Below are 16,122 nucleotides of genomic sequence, written 5' to 3'. Positions count from 1 at the left end.
GCTGTGCACATTCCCCAGACCCTGACCTTACAGGACCTGAAATCTGGAATGAAGTGACAGGGAATGCATCGTATAGTGACAATAACGCCTGCCTTCCCCAAATCCATTCAGACTAATGGTCGTTCACCCCTTCCCTGCTGCCACACAGAAACCCAGACCACACAGCTTCCTGTTTTCGTTTCCTGAGCTATACCCCTTTCTATCAGTGTCCCCATTTGGGGGTTTGGAATAGATGGTCACTGATCCATGGGACTCACCAATTGGACTGTGGATAATGTGTGGATTTGATGGCTTGTCTCTGAGACGTGATCAGATTTGTATTTCAGGATAGTCACTCAGGCTTCAGAATTGAGACCATGACTCCTGTCCACCTGCTGTGCCCCATCACCACTGCCACCACCCTTGTCCAAGTCACCACCCAGTTGCCTGGACTCCTTAACTGGTTTCCTCACATCCTTTCTTGCCCCCTGGTTGTTATTCTCAGCACAGCAGCCAGAGTGATTTTCTTAAAAGAGTTATCCCATCCTCTCACTCTCTTCCTTAGAATGGTCCAGTGGTTTTCCATGTCACTTAAAATAAGTTTCAATCTCCTTGCCATACTGCAGGATTTGGCAACCTATAGGTCTCTGGCCAAATCCACCCTGCACCTGCTTTTGTATGGCCCGTGAGTGAAATCATCTGCAGAAATTTGTTTTCTCTCTTACATAAATACTTACATATAAGTACCTTGATTTGGCCTCTTGGCCCACAAAGCCTAAAATATTTATTATCTGGCCCTTTATAGAAAAAGTTTGCTAGCTTCTGCCTGCCAGGAAACTAGAAACCAGCCTAGGCCATTCCAGTTGTGGGGTGGGGGGGGGCGGTGGTTAACGCAGAGAATTGGTCGTCCAAGAAGTTGTAAGAGCTGAGGAGGCAAGAGGACACAGTGAGGCGACTCAGAGATTCACAGCAGTATGATGTGGCCACGCCCTGCAGGGGGAGGACCCAGGGAGGACGTGATGTGACCAATCGGAGCCCCAGAGCTGGAGGCATCCAAAGGAGCCTAAGGGGATCCAGCTGTGCAAAGGATGCCACCCAAGGCAGGGCAGAGGGTGAGGGAGAAAACCCAGATTCTCACCCACGGTTTCACACCAGTACCTCCCGCTGGCTGAAGCCACCTGGAGGGTTGTTGTCAAGGGGGTCTGGGAGATGTAGTTTCCTGAAATACAAAGCTGAGGGAGAAGAGGAAAGGCCAGGAAATGGGTATGAGAACTAACAAGCAACTGACCGGCTCCCCTGTAAAATGAGGATGGCACCTGCCTTGCAAATTAGCTATAAGAGCTGAAGATGTCACATAAGGTGTCTATATCATGCCTGAAAAGGGTAACTAATATTGTTATCATCATTATTACTATTAACTTTTCCCTTGTGCTTGGATTCCTGTTTTGGGTTATCCAAGCTCAGCATGAATTTGTGGACAGGAGGTAGGACCATAATTGACTTGACTTATCCAGAAATTGTGGGGAATGTGATGAAATTAGACCACATCTGTGGGTCCCAAATACACCATGGAGATGGACCCAGGAACCTGCACCAAAGCCCCTTCTCCCAGGCAACAAAATCATTTCACACCTCCCATTGCCAGCCAGAGGGCTGGGGAGACCAGGAGTTTGCTATTGCAGAATGCACTCAGAGACACCTCGTGCTAGTGGGGATTTTTTTTCCCTAGAAGTGTGTATGTTGTTAGTAGAAACGCTTTTCTGTCTGTTCATGCACACTTCTTCCTTCCTTAGAACTGTCTACCGTGCCAGCCTCTAAAACCACAAGCATAACAGCTCAGTTTAACAAGCTTCCTCTTTGAAATGCCAGCCAGTGAGATCAATGATGGGTGTAACAAGGTGAAGAACACTGCCAGTAGGGAAAGTTTTGCCACCTGACATGTCATAAACAGGGATGAAAGGTGCACAGACCGAATATGCATCGCCAGCTCGGGAGGGCCCTCCAAGTGAAGCAGCCAGCTCCTCTGGAGAGGAGATGCCAGCCGTGAGGAGATGCCCAAGCTCTTCTCTCGATGGCTCTCTGCTCTCTGTCCAGCGATGGTGCCGGATGGTGCTACACTTCTCTGCACGCTCTTCCTTATCGACTTGATGCTGAGGATGTAGCCACACATGGAACTAAAGGGAAAGAAGGTCAAACAGAGCTTCCCGGACCCTCCACCCCCTCACTCACAGCCAGGACGGCCCCCTGCCCAGGGGCCACAGGGAGGCCCCCATCCTGCTCCCCAGCACGCCCTGAATCTCTTTTTAAGGGAAAGTCATGGCTGGGCTGATGGTCCCACTGCTGAAAAGTGCTTCCTAGAAGGAGCCTCTGACTTTCACCAAAACTGCTGGATAAAGAGCCCCTTCCACAATTCAACCCAGTGACTGTCTACGAGAAAAGCTGCTTTAACCGAGGTCCTCTCCCTGCTTCTCACAAGTCCTCCTCTTGCTCTGTCAGTTTCCAGTGAACGGTCTTCAGCAAATGTCTGCTGAGCTCAGGGACCACGGTTTCCCCGTCCATTGAGGAGGCTGAACTAGATGGCTTCCCAAAGTTCTCTGACTCTAATATGACCCTCTCTGATCGCTTTGCCTGTGTGTGACGGTTCACTAGCAGATGATTCAAGGAGGAATGGCTCCTTTCAAGCTTCCCTTAAGAAGGATGTGGTCTTGTGAGAGAGACCAGGGACATGCACAGTCTCCCCATTAGAAGGTGTACATGGAGGCATCAAAAGATTTCAGAGGGAGACATCATTCAATCCGCTTGGGGACCGAGAGAATTCAACAGTCCAGCTCTATCTCACTGAGCACTGACTATTATACACCAGGATCAGTATTAGCTACTCCTACAATAACTAACTCTTACAACTCCAGGAGGTGGGCAGTCTTCTTAGCCTTGTACATATGGAGACCGAGGTGGACAAAGGTAGGAACTTGCCAAAGGCCACTCGACATCGAGTGAATGAGTGTGGATATGGACAAATCTCTCCCACTTCCAAACGTGTGTTTATAACCACCCCAGCATACAGTAACCGGACTAGCAGCAGACAATTATTGGGCACTTACTGAATACTAGACACTGCTTCACGCATTTAATACACACAGAAATTTACCCTATGGGGAAAGTATTATTTCAATTTCCCTTTTACAAATAAGAAATGGAAGCTCAGTGAAGTTACATAACTTGCCCAAGTTCACACAGGAGTCAGGATTCCAGTCTAGACCCTAATGACCACATAATTTTTCCACCCAGGTTAAAAGAAAAAATATGTGAATAATGACCTAAAGGCTGTTAGAAAGGAAATAGGTTTTCCTAGTTTGGGTTCTTCCCCAAAACATAACCTGAGACAAGAATGTGGGTGCAGGCAGTTTATTTCTAGGGTGATCCCAGGGAGTAGAAGAGCGTTATATATGGGAAAAGAGAAAGAAGCAAAATAAGGTTCCTGATTGACTGTGGACGGCAAGGGCTCAAGGACACAGGACGTCTGGAGAATCCTCTCAGAAGGAGCTAAAATCACAGGTGACGATATGAGGATGCGAGTCCAGGTCCCAGGTGTGCCTGCCTCTCAGGGGACAGGAGGTGGGAGGGGCCCCTTCAGACAGCAGGCAGCAGGACCAAGACAGGAGCCTGAACACCTGCATCCTGCGTGACTCACCAAACACCTATAAAACTTTCCATCCCTCCCCGGCTGCCTCCACTGCCTGGGGCTTACAGCTCTCCTGTTGAAATGATAGAAACAAACTCTCAGTTGATGGATGAAGTAAACTGAAGTGGAACAGCCCGTGATGCAAGAGACCAGAAGCAGCTTCCCCTTTTCTCTATTCCACCGTGAAAAGCCAGTCCTCTGCCCTGGGCAGATCTGTCACTGGGCTCTCAGTGGCTGACGGTATGGAACTGCAGCTGAGGGCTTGGACCTTCTCTGTGTCCCTGGGCAAGTTATTAACTTCTCTGAACCTTGGTTTGTTTCAGCTCTTAAGCAGGACAAAGATACCTGCCCAGTAGAACAGAGTGGGGATGAGATCCTATTCTGCCTGTAACACACCAAGCACAGTATACGGCGTATAGGGAGCATTTCATCAAGGATGGCTGTGCATAATATATTTTTGAGTTGTTTCAGTTCACTATCAAAGGGGAGAACTAGAGACAGTTATTTATCATTTAAAGAAAGAGAGTAACATAATACAGAGAGTGCTGGGCTGGCCTGGCAAAAGATTTCATTCCCTGCTATATAATCTTAGGTCCGGAACCCTCTCCAAATTTGAGGTTTTCTATCATTACGTGGAGATCATCATGTTTGCCCACCTCAAAATATTGCCCAGGCTCCAAGGAGATCCCAGATGTAAGGATGCTCTATAAAGTCTAATGCGTATAGAAATGTTGTTGTGATGATATTAATGATAAGGATCCAACCTTCTCCCTCGTCATCATGGGCACAAACGCGCTCTGTGGGGCCGCTAGAACCAGAGCAGGCATTTCACCTTAAGGGAAACACCACTGAGGGGAGGGTGTGATTAATAACATTCAGATCATCAGTGTCAAGGACTCGGCTGCTAATTTATTTATGTCTGAGGATGACAACCAGGGAAAGCAATTAGGACTTGTGCATCTGCCCTTTGGGGAACCTGATGGCTGGAGCCGTGGCAGTGGTGCCACGGAAAACTTCACAGCAGCTGCTAACTGCTAACTACTTTCCTCCCAGGTTGGCTCAGGCTTGCTGTCTCTAAATTCGCTGAACAGGTTATGTCTGTCCCAATCTGTCATCTGTTCCCAAATTACGTGGCAGGAGTGCTGAAGGGAAAACAGATCTGGGGACAAAGGTGCTGGGGGTGAGGGGTCTAAAGTAGTTTCAGAGTTCTTTACTGCTGTCAATTAATGAATCCTGGCAACAATCCAGAAAGTGGGTCAATATTATTATCCCTGCTTCGTGGATGAGAAAACAGGCTTCAGAAGAATGGCTCACTCAAGGCTAAGTCACCAATCAGAAGAGTTGATGCAGCACTAGATGGAAGAGTTCCTGACTCCAAGTCCTTGGCCAAGTGTGTGCATCCTTAGTGAGCAGAAGGTGATCAAGAAACGAGATAGGCTCACTGTCTGTGCCCTAAAATGATGCATAAACACCCGCTGCATGCAGTGGCAGGTGCTAGGTCCAACTCAGATCCTAAAGCTGGAAGAGTTTTTTAATTTAAAAAAAATTTAATTTATTTTTATTTTTGGCTGTGTTGGGTCTTCGTTGCTGCACACGGGCTTTCTCTAGTTGTAGTGAGCGGGGGCTACTCTTCGTTGCAGCAAATGGGCTTCTCATTGCGGTGGCTTCTCTTGTTGCAGAGCACAGGCTCTAGGCACGCGGGCTTTGGTAGTTGTGGCACACGGGCTCAGTAGTTGTGGCTCGCGGGCTCTAGAGCACAGGCTCAATAGTTGTGGCACATGGGCTTAGCTGCATGTGGGATCTTCCTGGACCAGGGCTTGAACCCGTGTCCCCTGCATTGACAGGTGGATTCTTAACCACTGTGCCACCAGGGAAGTCCAAAGCTGGAAGAGCTTTTAAGCACAGTTCCTAAAACTGAATAATCCAAGAAAATACCTTTGGATGCACCCTGCTTGTAAGGAAGATGAAGAGGTAGGTTGGTCTACATAGTGAACACTGTTTGGGCTGCCCAACATCTGAATACTCTTCTTGCCTGGAGGCAAAGAGAGGTTTGCAGGCCTCCCTCCCCTTCCCCACCTCCCCAGCTTACTGTAACCCTACGGAAGATGAATTAGGGCCAGTGTGTAGTACAGGGAGGGCAAAGCTGGGGGTTGGGGTCACTGGCTCCACAGAGATGCCTGGTGGCCTCAGGTCTCGTGAGACTGTTCCCATGGCAAGTCCTTGCTGGGCTTCACCTCCGTGTTCTCCCCAAAGCCTGTGCTCCAGTTTCCCAATCAATTCCAATAAAGTCTTCCTGCCTGAACTTAACTGGACCCTCTTTCTGTTATTTGCAACCTGACTATAGTTTCTCACCTAGAAATGTAAGTACTTGCCAAGGGGGATGAAAACTGCCAGCTGCAGATCCCATATGTTGTTGGTGGGAGGGTGAATGGGCAAAAAACCCAGGGAAGGCAACTTGGCAAAGCTGTCATTGACGCTTTGACCCAGATCTCCGCCTTGGGGAATTTATCCGATGCGTATGCTTGCACAATTGCAAAGGTACTTACAAAGTTGCTTTGCACTTGTGTACCTGTATGCAGGATTATTCACTGTAGTGGCGTTTCTAATAGCAAAATATCTGAAAGGATCCAAAGGTCCATTAATAGAGGACTTATTAGATACATTATGGTATATACACATGATGGAAAGCTGCCCAGCTCTCTTTTTTTAATGAGATATTTTCTATGTGTTGATATGAAAAATCCCCCTAATAAACCAGTAAGTTAAAAAAAATAAAAAGATTCAGAACAGTGTGTATAAGATGATACCTTTTATAAAAATAAGGGAACAAAATAAGAATTTGTATTTGTTCTTGCTTCAATACACATAAGGAAACTCTAACCAGGATACAACAGAAACTAAAACCAGTAGTTTCCTATTGGGAGGGGAGGGAGGGAGGCAAATAAGAAAACAAAATGAGGGGGGGTGAACATTTTTCACTGGGTTTCTTTTTGTCATTTTAGGTTTTTGAATCATGTCGATAGGCACCTATTCAAAAGGTTACATTTTAAAAAGGCCACCTCAGAGAGCGAAAATCAGCAGAAATGTGATTCATTTGACCGTCCCTGCCTTCACACCAATCTACCCTCCCCCTCAGCGTGTGGGCAGGCCACACTGGTGAATGGTGCCCATGGGATTGTCAGATTCCAGGGTACTCAGGAGGCTGTGTCTGAGACTTTTCATTGGAGGATGGCTTGTCCATCATGAGAATAGAATCAGGTCCAGACTATTGAGGTTAAAAGACAAAATAGGTTTCTGAAAACCAAGAAGATGGTTTCTAGTACAAGAGAAAAGGAAGGTTCATAGCATCTTTTTTTTTTTTTTTTTTTTGGCTGCATTGGGTCTTTGTTGCTGCACGTGGCTTTCTCTCGTTGCAGCAAGTGGGGGCTACTCTCCGTTGCGGTGCGCGGGTTTCTCATTGTCGTGGCTTCTCTTGTGGCGGAGCTTGGGCTAGGTGCACGGGCTTCAGTAGTTGTGGCTCGCAGGCTCTAGAGTGCAAGCTCAGTAGTTGTGGTGCATGGGCTTAGTTGCTCCGCGGCATGTGGGATCTTCCTGGACCAGGGCTCAAACCCATATCCCCTGCATTGGCAGGCGGATTCTTAACCACTGCGCCACCAGGGAAGCCCCATAGCATCTTTTGATTTGTGGAATACAAAGAAATTACATTTCAGAGATGTGTATGCTCTTAAGAAGGATGTCTCCATGTCATACAATTCACTGTTGCCTGCTGTCAAGAGACCCCCACCCCGCTCAGAAACAGGAAAATAGACCATTTGACATGAGCTATTGGGAAATACGGGGTCCTGGCAAATTATCTGCATCAGTGAAGTATGTCTGGTGTGATTATTTTGCAAATACTGCCTAATAAAGGGGTGTGAACTTTCTCTCCTGCGGGTCCACTGATCAAACTCAAAAGAAGGTCCCAAAGATAAAATGTACTTATTTATCCTCTAAGCCATCTACTTGAAAATCAGTAATATTTCAAATTTAATGATTTGTAGGACAAGTAAATTAGAGTTCGGAGTAAGCAATATTGATTAGATGATTCTGTCAACTGGAACCCATAACTTTCCTCTGTAATTAAGTATTCCATGTAGGGTACGATGCACTCAACGCTGGTTCCTTTCGTGAGGAAATCAGAAGTCTGGCCACTCCTGTAATGAGAGCACTTCCATAGCTAGCTGCCTGTCCGTGCCCTGCCGGGTATGGCCCTGCCCTTTTCCCCAGCAGCAGCAGTCTTCAGTGACAAGTGGCTTTCCCAAGCACTAATCACCCCTCTCTCTAGTCACAGAGCTTCAGCGAATTTGAACATCAACATGAAGAACGGCAACTAAAAAAAAAGTTTAAAAATAAAAATCATTGTGGAAGAAATTGCCTTCAGTAAAAGAGCATCTGTGGAATGATGTGTAACTGTGAAAAGCTCTTTCAAGCTCCCCTAGCAGTTTGCATTTCACAGAAGCTTGGGGATGGGCAAAGTCGATTTCTCAACAAATTTACTACAGAAGGGACAAAAGGACAGAACTTAAAACATCTACTGTCACCTTTCAACATCAAACTTCCTACCTGTCAACACTAAATCACCTCGCCTACATCAATCTTTCCTGCCCCTTTTGAAGGGAACCTCATTTTTTAGATCTGAGTGATGGTGGCTTTTTAATTCATTAATTTCATTAATGTTAGATGGAATCTCTGACCTTGTAGGAGTCCTGAATCTTTGGAGGAAAGTGCCCCCCAGCCCATTTGGCTCAGGAAGAAAAATTCAGAGATTGCATGAGAAATTGAGCCACTAGGCAAAGGCCCTGCTGGTTTAAACAGGAAAAACATAAAAGCGAGCAGTGCTCTCCAGGTTCTGTTACTGAGAGTACGGACCATGGTGTTGTGTGGGCATCACCTGGGGGCTTGTCAGAGATACAAGCTTTCCAGCCCCTCCCCCAGAACATCAGAATCCAAATCTGCTTTGCAGTAAGATTCCCAGGTGATTTTTGTACTCATTCGAGTTTGTGTAGTGCACCTAGGTTTGCACTGTGGCTCTGCTCTTACTATTTGTATGATCTTAGCCAAGTTACTCAGCCTCACGTATTTCAGTGTGCCTGGCACGTAATAAGTATGTGTGTGTGTATATATATATATATATATATATATATATATATATATATATATATATATATATATATGCAATAATCTTGGGTGGCAAAAGCAGAGGAACAGAAGAGAAAGAAAAGAGGTCTGGAGATTGGTGAGAGAGAGAAGCACCTTATGCTATGGTATCTGAAACTCCAGCAGCAGAAATTGTTAAGGGTCTTATTCAAGAATAGAGAAATCCAATATTGTTGGTATTGTCTATCCCATGACAAATCTCTACTTAAAGCAACCACACAGTTTGTAGGGGGGATATCTGGGGGAATATGGAGAGAAAGATACTCAGGGAGAAAGAGCCATTGACTCTCATTTGGATAGACACTGATACCGAAGAAGAATATAAGCAGAGAATAAGGATTCAGGAAAAGCCAGAAATAGGAATCAGAGATGACCAGGAGAAATGCAAAGCCATTGGAAGTTGTAGAAATCTTGGGGAGAGCATGGACTTCCTAAACCATGAGAAATAAGGATGTGGGTCCATTTTCTCTAGAGCCTCAGGGCAAAGGTGAACTCAGTTGATTTCAGGGTGCACATCACATGGCCACCCTGGGCAGATTCTCAGTACATGGTGAGGTTATAATTAGGCCTGACATGCTGGCATCTCAACTCCAACCACACACCTGCTCTTCCCCTGCATTGGAGCCTTCGATACAGAAACCCCACCAACAATGGAGAAATTTCAGAGAAGCCGTGTGGCAGTCTGATACTCACCAGGTTTGCAAACAGACCTCTTGCCTTTGAAGTTTTCCAGGTTTTGTATTAGCAAAGAAGCCTCATCTCGTGTATCTTCAAGAGCATTGCTAAAATTTATAAGGAGAAACATGGCCTCTATCTAACATGCTTCTATGAAGACCCCAAATTTTCAGAATCCTAATATGTGTGACCCAGGAGTCAAGGGGATGGAGAGGAATGCAGGCCAAGGGGGAGCCTGGAGGCGTGAGCTCGAGGCTCACATGTTGACCCACATTTATTCCTTCCTCCTGCCCGTTTCAGGATTCCACAGTGATGTCAGGCAGGAGAAGCTCGAGAGAACGCAAATTAAATCAAGTGACCGTGCATCACACAACATTTAGGAGTGCACAGATTTTCTCCTTCACAGATGGCCTCTTAGAGGCATGATGGCTATTTAGCACATGGAGTGAAATCATTTACAAAGAACCAGCATCATCCAATGCACGGCTTTCTGGCCCCCAGGAAAACCGTTTAAGATTTCAAGGTTTAAACTGAAGGAAAACTTCTTGAGAAGGACCATCAAAGTCCATTCGTCCCATTAAATACCCTTGGTTCTCTTGGCATGATTACTTTCTATAAATGTTTAAGACTTCTAACATGTCTTCTTTTGCCATGAAATAGAGGAAAATTACTTAAGAGCAGAGAACTTATTTATCTGGCTGATTCATATTCTTTCTACTCTCAGCTGAAATATTTTATCCATGGAGAAGCTTCTCCTGACCCCCTCTGGGCAGGGGAAGTTGTCTTACCTCTGAGTGTCTTTAGTGGTATATTCACGTCACTCCCTCATAACTTTTTATTTTACGTTGAGGTTATCTTTACGTGTCTGTCTCTCCTACAAGACTGTATACTGTTCACCATTGTTCCCCTACCACCTAGCACTGTGCCTGGCACAAGAGAGAAAATCAGTATCCATCGAAATGTTGAAATCAGCAGAAAACTAATGGAAGAGGATTCCATGTATCCCAGCATCTGTGTTACAATAAACAAGGACATCTATTGCTTTCTTCCTCTCCTGCGTAATAACTGAGAATATTACTCTCTTCTCCCAGCTTCACGGTGAGGCAATCTGTCTAAAGAAGGTGGCTTCCTTGAAATATGGGGACAACTGAAAATTCTCAAAACCAGCTTAGGCTGTAAGCTAAACTGGGTGAGGGGACTTGCCTTCCCTGTTTGGCACTACAACCTCAGGTCTGGGTGCAGGGTCTGCTCATAGTAGCCACCAGCGGTGGACACAAAGACACACCACACAGACCCCCTTCATGGAAGGACCTGCTGTCCTCTGCACAGAGCCTTCAGTCTTCAGAAACTGCTGCAGCTGTGCCTCCTCTTGCCTGAGGTCACGGTCTTCCCGGGGCAGCCCTCATCCCATGAATGAGCAAGGCAGGGGTACAGAGGCACAGCCATTTTGACCAAATGTGCCCTCAGGACAGCCCCAACAGAAAACATCTGCTCCAGATCCCCAGCAGCTTCCTTTTTGTCCGTGGTGTGGCTTCTCCCTGTGTCCAATAAATATTGGTCCCTGGTACTTCACTGCTCAAACTGCAACTCAGGGCTTCCCTGGTGGCACAGTGGTTAAGAATCCACGTGCCAATGCAGGGGACACAGGTTTGAGCCCTCGTCCAGGAAGATCCCACGTGCCGCAGAGCAACTAAGCCCGTGCGCCACCACTACTGAGCCTGAGCTCTACAGCCCGTGAGCCACAACCACTGAGGCCACGCTCTGGAAACCGCGAGCCACAGCTACTGAGCACATGCGCCTAGAGCCCGTGCTCCACAACACGAGACGCCACCACAATGAGAAGCCCGTGCACCACAACAAGGAGTAGCACCCACTCACTGCAACTAGAGGAAAGCCCGCGCACAGCAACAAAGACCCAACACAGCCAAAAATAAAATAAATAAAATAAAATAAATTAATTAATTAAAAACAAAACAAAACAAAAAAACTCTAACTCATTGTCTGCTCCAGGAGAACCCGACCAACAACCAATGCATGTTTGTTGAATGAATGAATGAGCGAAAAAAAGAATGTATGAATAGATTAATGTAAAAACAAATAAGTAAAAGATGTAACTAGAAAATATTTCAACCATGCTAAATGACTTCCATGGTCAATGAACGATAGAGTGGAGCAGTTAGGGACTGATTCCCCCAAGCAGCCCCGCCTAGAAAACAGTGGAACCCAGCACCTGCTCCTGAGCATGTCTTTGGCCAACTGCCATGACATCTCACATGGTCCTTCCAGCGATACTATTCGGTGGAAATTAATCGGCCTGACTTTATTTTTTTTTTATTATTATTATTTTTTACATCTTTATTGGAGTATAATTGCTTTACAATGGTGTGTTAGTTTCTGCTTTATAACAAAGTGAATCAGCTATAATATGCATATGTCACCATATCTACTCCCTCTTGCATCTCCCTCCCACCCTCCCTATCCCACCTCTAGGCGGTCACAAAGCACCGAGCTGATTTCCCTGTGTTATGTGGATGCTTCCCACTTGGTATCTATTTTACATTTGGTAGTGTATATATGTCCATGCCTCACTCTCACTTTGTCCCAGCTTACCCTTCCCCCTCCCCGTGTCCTCAAGTCCATTCTCTACATCTGCGTCTTTATTCCTGTCCTGCTCCTAGGTTCTCAGAACCATATTATTTTCTTTTTTTTAGATTCCATATATATGTGTTAGCATATGGTATTTGTTATTCTCTTTCTAACTTACTTCACTCTGTATGACAGTCTCTAGGTCCATCCACCTCACTACAAATAATTCAATTTCGTTTCTATTTATGGCTGAGTAATATTCCATTGTATACATGTGCCACATCTTCTTTATCCATTCATCTGTCAATGGATGCTTAGGTTGCTTCCATGTCCTGGCTATTTTAAGTAGAGGTGCAATGAACATTGTGGTACATGACTCTTTTTGAATTATGGTTTTCTCAGGGTATATGTTCAGTAGTGGGATTGCTGGGTCATATGGTAGTTCTATTTTTAGTTATTTAAGGAACGTCCATACTGTTCTCCATAGTGGCTGTATCAATTTACATTCCCACCAACAGTGCAAGAGGGTTCCCTTTTCTCCACACCCTCTCCAGCATTAATTGTTTCTAGATTTTTTGATGATGGCCATTGTGACTGGTATGAGGTGATACCTCATTGTAGTTTTGATTTGCATTTCTCTAATGATTAGTGATGTTGAGCATCCTTTCATGTGTTTGTTGGCAATCTGTATATCTTTCTTGGAGAAATGTCTATTTAGGTCTTCTGCCCATTTTTGGATTGGGTTGTTTGTTAATTTCATATTGAGCTGCATGAGCTGCTTGTAAATTTTGGAGATTAATCCTTTGTCAGTTGCTTCATTTGCAAATATTTTCTCCATTCTGAGGGTTGTCTTTTCATCTTGTTTATGGTTTCCTTTGCTGTGTAAAAACTTTTAAGTTTCATTAGGTCCCATTTGTTTATTTTTGTTTTTATTTCCATTTCTCTAGGAGGTGGGTCAAAAAGGATCTTATTGTGATTTATGTCATAGAGTGTTCTGCCTATGTTTTCCTCTAAGAGTTTTATAGTGTCCAGTCTTACATTTAAGTCTTTAATCCATTTTGAGTTTATTTTTGTGTATGGTGTTAGGGAGTGTTCTAATTTCATTCTTTTACATGTAGCTGTCCAGTTTTCCCAGCACCACTTATTGAAGAGGCTGTCTTCACCATTGTATATTCTTGCCTCCTTTATCAAAGATAAGGTGACCATATGTGTGTGGGTTTATCTCTGGGCTTTCTATCCTGTTCCATTGATCTATATTTCTGTTTTTGTGCCAGTACCATACTGTCTTGATTACTGTAGCTTTGTAGTATAGTCTGAAGTCTGGGAACCTGATTCCTCCAGCTCCATTTTTCTTTCTTTGAATTGCTTTGAATTTCAAAGCAATTCAAAGATTACTTTGGCTATTTGGGGTCTTTTGTGTTTCCATACAAATTGTGAAATTTTTTGTTCTAGTTCTGTGAAAAATGCCATTGGTAGTTTGATAGGGATTGCATTGAATCTGTAGATTGCTTTGGGTAGTAACGGCATTTTCACAATGTTGATTCTCCCAATCCAAGAACATGGTATATCTCTCCATCTGTTTGTATCATCTATAATTTCTTTCATCAGTGGCTTGTAGTTTTCTGCACACAGGTCTTTTATATCCTTAGGTAGGTTTATTCCTAGGCATTTTATTCTTTTTGTTGCAATGGTAAATGGGAGTGTTTCCTTAATTTCTCTTTCAGATTTTTTGTCGTTAGTGTATAAGAATGCAAGCGATTTCTATGCCTTAATTTTGGATCCTGCTACTTTACCAAATTCATTGATTAGCTCTAGTAGTTTTCTGGTAGCATCTTTAGGATTCTCTATGCATAGTACCATGTCATCTGCAAACAGTGACAGTTTTACTTCTTCTTTTCCAATTTGTATTCCTTTTATTTCTTTTTCTTCTCTGATTGCTGTGGCTAAAACTTCCAAAACTATGTTGAATAATAGTGGTGAGAGTGGACAACCTTGTCTTGTTCCTGATCTTAGAGGAAATGGTATCCGTTTTTTACCATTGAAAACGATGTTGGCTGTTGGTTTGTCATATATGGCCTTTACTATGTTGAGGTAAGTTCCCTCTATGTCTACTTTCTGGAGGGTTATTACCTGAAATAAGTGTTGAATATTGTCAAAGGCTTTTACTGCATCTATTGTGATGATCATATGGTTTTTTTCCTTCAATTTGTTAATATGGTGTATCACTGATTGATTTGCGTATATTGAAGAATCCTTGCATTCTTGGATAAGCCCCACTTGATCATGGTGTATGATCCTTTTAATATGCTGTTGGATTCTGTTTGCTAGTATTTTGTTGAGGATTTTTGCATCTATGTTCATCAGTGATACTGGCCTGTAGTTTTCTTTCTTTGTGACATCTTTGTCTGGTTTTGGTATCAGGGTGATGGTGGCCAGGTAGAATGAGTTTGGGAGTGTTCCTCCCTCTGCTATATTTTGGAAGAGTTTGAGAAGGATAGGTGTTAGCTCTTCTCTAAATGTTTGGTAGAATTTACCTGTGAAGCCATCTGGTCCTGGGCTTTTGTTTGTTGGAAGATTTTTAATCACAGTCTCAATTTCAGTGCTTATGATTGGTCTGTTTATATTTTCTATTTCTTCCTGGTTCAGTCTCGGAAGGTTGTGCTTTTCTAAGAATGTATCCATTTCTTCCAGGTTGTCCATTTTATTGGCATATAGTTGCTTGTAGTAATCTCTCATGATCCTTTGTATTTCTGTAGTGTCAGTTCTTACTTCTCCTTTTTCATTTCTAATTCTATTGATTTGAGTCTTCTCCCTTTTCTTCTTGCTGAGTCTGGCTAATGGTTTATCAATTTTGTTTATCTTCTCAAAGAAGCAGCTTTTAGTTTTATTGATCTTTGCTATTGCTTCCTTCATTACTTTTTCATTTATTTCTGATCTGATCTTTATGATTTCCTTCCTTCTGCTAACTTTGGGGTTTCTTTGTTCTTCTTTCTCTAATTGCTTTAGGTGTAAGGTTAGGTTGTTTATTTGAGATGTTTCTTGTTTCTTGAGGTAGGATTGTATTGCTATAAACTCCCCTCTTAGAACTGCTTTTGCTGCATCCCATAGGTTTTGGGTCATCGTGTTTTCATTGTCATTTGTTTCTAGGCATTTTTTGATTTCCTCTTTGATTTCTTCAGTGACCTCTTGGTTATTTAGTGGTGTATTGTTTAGCCTTCATGTGTTTGTATTTTTCACAGTTTTTCTCCTGTAACTGATATCTAGTCTCATAGTGTTGTGGTCACAAAAGATACTTGATATGATTTCAATTTTCTTAAATTTACCAAGGCTTGATTTGTGACCCAAGATATGATCTATCCTGGAGAATGTTCCATGAGCACTTGAGAAGAAAGTGTATTCTGTTGTTTTGGATGGAATGTCCTATAAATATCAATTAAGTCCATCTTGTTTAATGTATCATTTAAAGCTTGTGTTTCCTTTTTTATTTTCATTTTGGATGATCTGTCCATTGGTGAAAATGGGGTGTTAAAGTCCCCTACTATGATTGTGTTACTGTTGATTTCCGCTTTTATGGCTGTTAGTATTTGCCTTATGTATTGAGGTGCTCCTATGTTAGGTGCATAAATATTTACAATTGTTACATCTTCTTGGATTGATCCCTTGATCATTATGTAGTGTCCTTCTTTGTCTCTTGTAATAGTCTTTATTTTAAAGTCTCTTTTGTTTGATATGAGAATTGCTACTCCAGCTTTCTTTTGATTTCCTTTTGCATGGAATATCTTCTTCCATCCCCTCACTTTCAGTCTGTATGTGTCCCTAGGTCTGAAGTGGGTCTCTTGTAGACAGCATGTAGATGGATCTTGTTTTTATATCCATTCAGCCAGTCTGTGTCTTTTGGTTGGAGCATTTAATCCATTTACATTCAAAGTTATGACTGATATGTATGTTCCTATTACCATTTTCTTAATTGTATTGGGTTTGTTATTAGAGGTCTTTTCCTTCTC

Source organism: Eschrichtius robustus, chromosome 12 (assembly GCF_028021215.1).
Source record: "Eschrichtius robustus isolate mEscRob2 chromosome 12, mEscRob2.pri, whole genome shotgun sequence".
Taxonomy (NCBI): Eukaryota; Metazoa; Chordata; class Mammalia; order Artiodactyla; family Eschrichtiidae; genus Eschrichtius; species Eschrichtius robustus.
Note: the sequence above shows the minus strand (reverse complement) of the source record.